We start from the raw sequence: 4,344 nt of genomic DNA on the forward strand, positions 1-4,344 counted from the left end.
CGGACCAAAGGGGCCGGGGGGGGAGGGGGGGGCAGAGATGCCACCCCTGGGTCTGCGACGCAGCGGTCCCCGCTGGGAAACGTCGGTCCAGGGTGGGATGTGGGGGACAGGATGGCACAGGGTCCCGGGCAGGCAGAGGGGGCACCGTGTTGGCAAATCACCATGCAGGCAGGGAAGCCACCACGCAGACTGAGAAGCCACCATGCAGGTGGGCAAGCCACCATACATGCAGACAAGCCACCACACAGGCAGGCAAGTGACCATACAGCAGAGAAGCCACCATGCAGGCAGAGAAGCCACCACACAGGCAGGCAAGCGACTGTATGGCAGAGAAGTCACCATCCAGGCAGACAAGCCACCATGCAGGCAGAGAAGCCACCACGCAGAGAAGCCGCTGCACAGGCAGGCAAGCCACCATGCAGGCAGAGAAGCCCCCACGCAGAGAAGCCGCTGCACAGGCAGGCAAGCGACTGTATGGCAGAGAAGTCACCATCCAGGCAGAGAAGCCACCACGCAGACAAGCCACCACGCAGGCAGAGAAGCCCCCACGCAGACAGAGAAGCCACTCTACAGGCAGAGAAGTCACCATCCAGGCAGAGAAGCCACCATCCAGGCAGAGAAGCCACCATGCAGACAAGCCACCACACAAGTAGAGAAGCCACCATGCAGGCAGGTAAGCCACTCTAGAGGCAGACAAGCCACCACGCAGACAAGCCACCACACAGGCAGGCAAGTGGCTGTACAGCAGAGAAGCCACCATGCAGACAAGCCACCACACAAGTAGAGAAGCCACCATGCAGGCAGGCAAGCCACTCTCCAGGCAGACAAGCCACCATGCAGGCAGAGAAGCCACCAGGCAGAGAAGCCACCGTGCAGGGCAGACAAGCCACCACACAGGCAGGCAAGCGACTGTATGGCAGAGAAGCCACCATCCAGGCAGACAAGCCACTGCACAAGCAGAGAAGCCACCACACTGGCAGGCAAGCCACAGTACAGGCAGAGAAGCCACCATGCAGGCAGGTAAGCCACTCTAGAGGCAGACAAGCCACCATCCAGGCAAACAAGCCACCACACAGGCAGGCAGGTGACCATACAGCAGAGAAGCCACCACACAGGCAGACAAGCCACTGCACAAGCAGAGAAGCCACCATGCAGGGCAGACAAGTCACTGCACAAGCAGAGAAGCCACCATGCTGGCAGGCAAGCCACCATACATGCAGACAAGCCACCATGCAGGCAGGCAAGTGACCATACAGCAGAGAAGCCACCATGCAAGCAGAGAAGCCACCACACAGACAGAGAAGCCACCACGCAGACAAAGAAGCCACCACGCAGACAAAGAAGCCACCATGCAGGCAGGCAAGCCACTGTACAGGCAGGCAAGCCACCATGCAGAGAAGCCACCATGCAGGCAGAGAAGACACCACACTGGCAGGCAAGCCACTCTACAGGCAGAGAAGTCACCATCCAGGCAGATAAACCACCGCACAAGCAGAGAAACCACCATGCAGGCAGAGAAGCCACCATGCAGGGCAGACAAGCCACTGTACAGGCAGACAAGCCACCATACACGCAGACAAGCCACCACACAGGCAGGCAAGTGACCATACAGCAGAGAAGCCACCATGCAGGCAGGCAAGCCACCATGCAGGAAGAGAAGCCACCATGCAGGAAGAGAAGCCACCATGCAGGTAGGCAAGTGACCACGCAGACAGAGAAGCCACCACGCAGGGCAGACGAGCCACTGCACAAGCAGAGAAGCCACCACACTGGCAGGCAAGCCACCATACACGCAGACAAGCCACCACACAGGCAGGCAAGTGACCGTACAGCAGAGAAGCCACCATGCAGGCAGGCAAACGACTGTATGGCAGAGAAGTCACCATACAGGCAGACAAGCCACCATGCGGGCAGAGAAGCCACCATGCAGGCAGGCAAACAACCATGCAGAGAAGCCACCACGCAGGCAGGCAAGCGACTGTATGGCAGAGAAGCCACCATCCAGGCAGGCAAGCCACCATGCAGGGCAGACAAGTCACCACACAAGCAGAGAAGCCACCACACAGACAGGCAAGCCACTCTACAGGCAGAGAAGCCACATGCAGGCAGACAAGCCACCATGCAGGCAGGCAAGTGACCATACAGCAGAGAAGCCACCATACATGCAGACAAACCACCACGCAGACAGACAAGCCACCGCACAAGCAGAGAAGCCACCATGCAGGCAGGCAAACAACTGCATGGCAGAGAAGTCACCATGCAGAGAAGCCACCATCCAGGCAGACAAGCCACCATGCAGAGAAGCCACTATGCAGGGCAGACAAGCCACCACACAGGCAGACAAGCCACCATGCAGGTAGAGAAGCCATCACACAGGCAGGCAAGCCACTCTACAGGCAGAGAAGCCACCATCCAGGCAGACAAGCCACCATGCGGGTGGCCATACAGCAGAGAAGCCACCATGCAAGCAGAGAAGCCACCATGCAGGTAGGCAAGCCACCACGCAGACAGAGAAGCCACCACGCAGGGCAGACAAGCCACCGCACAAGCAGAGAAGCCACCATGCAGGCAGACAAGCCATCATGTAGGCAGGCAAGCCACTCTCCAGGCAGAGAAGCCACCTCAGAGGCAGAGAAGCCACGGTGCAGACAGACAAACCATCCCAAGCCTTGTTCCCACGCAGGGCTGGGCCAGCCCGGGGCAGGAGGGAGGAGCGGGGCCACCGGGTGCCCGGGGCCGGCGGGACACGGAGCCCTGCCTGCCCCGACCTGCTGCTCAGCCCCACCACCGTTTCGGGGAAGGCAGAGCCGGGGGGCACGGTGGCTGTGGCACACACCCAGCCTGGCATCCTCCTCCTCCTCCTCCTCCACCCTGGGAGGGTTCGCGTCCCTCCTCCCCGTGACCATCCCTGGGGTGCCCAGCGATGGCTGGATGTGGCCACAGAGGGTCCATCCCCGGACCCCTGGTTGAGCCTGGCCACACTCATCCAGAGTCAGGGAAACCAGACCACAGTCCCCCCAGTTCCTCCAGGCAAGGGGATGTACCCCACAGAGAGGGGGACACCACAGGGTGACATCCCTGGGACAGGAGGGGACAATGTCCTGTTGCTTCACCCTCCAGGATGGAACCCCCCCTCTCCATTCCCCTCCTCTCCTTGCTGGGAGGACTGGAGTCACTCCATCCTCCACCCACCCAGGGCTGGGAGCCAGGATCTGGCCAGGCAGCAACAGACAGAGGAGGTGGCAGGACAGCTGAGGGGACACAAAGGGGTGGGGGGGGGTGGGATGGGATGAGCCCCCTCCATCTCCCAAATCCTCCCCCCACCCAGTGACGATGGACGGGCACAAACAACCACAGCTCCCATACCCATACCGGTTCCCCTCCCCTGCTCACTGGGAGGACTGGAGTCACTTGGGGGCACCCGCCAACACCACCACCCTTTGGGTAGGACACAGCCATGTCCCCAGCTGTGGGGTTTGCACCCAAAAATCTCCTAGCTCGGGCTCTGGGGGGTCACAGGTGACAGATGACAATGACCCAGACACCAGAAATAGGAGGAAAATCCTTTATTTGGTCTCCGTCCCCCCCGTGCTGGCTCAGGCTCTGACTTGGCCAGCAAAGGGCCACCTCGCTGCCAGCTGTGGCCACATGTCCCCTCATGCCCTGTGCCCCCCAGACCCCTGGCAAACATGGCAGGGGGGAGCCCCCAGCTGAGATTCAGCACTGGATGGGACCCCCATCCCCTCTGCCCCCCCCGGGGAGCAGCCAGAGGGTACAACTGCCACCACCCTGGGTACAAAACCCCCCCTTGAGCATCCCCAGCCACACTGGGGACAGGGGTTGGGTTTGGGTGACATGTCCCACCTTGGTGCCCCCCTCCCGGGGCAGAGAGGGCAGCCTGGGGCAGAAGCAGCTTTGCATAGTTGTGGTGGGGGGGCAGGGGTCCTGCCACCGGGGGGGAGACAGTCTGGCAGGGGGCAGGGACACCCTGGAAGTGCTGGCATCTTCTCTGCCTTCCTTCCCTGGCCGGGGGGGGACACGAGGGCAGCATCTCCCCAGCTCAGGGCTCGTGGTGGCCTCAGATCCTGGTGCAGTGGACAGAGAAGAGCAAGTAGCAAAAAAAGGGCCCTGGGTGGCTTTGCCCCGGGGGATGGGGGGGGTCCAGCCCCCTTCCCCCCTCCCCCTTAAGGAGTAGGGGACAGGAGGGGTATCCCAGTGCCCACCCCACTGCACCCATAGGGGTGGCAATGCCATGGGGAAGGGGTGGCCCCACACCTGGGAGCTCCCACGGGGGAGGATTGGGGGGTACAAGCTTTCTGCAGGTGTGCCCCCCACCCCCTGCAC

Source organism: Calidris pugnax, unplaced genomic scaffold (genome assembly GCF_001431845.1).
Source record: "Calidris pugnax isolate Ruff unplaced genomic scaffold, ASM143184v1 scaffold162, whole genome shotgun sequence".
NCBI classification, from domain to species: Eukaryota; Metazoa; Chordata; class Aves; order Charadriiformes; family Scolopacidae; genus Calidris; species Calidris pugnax.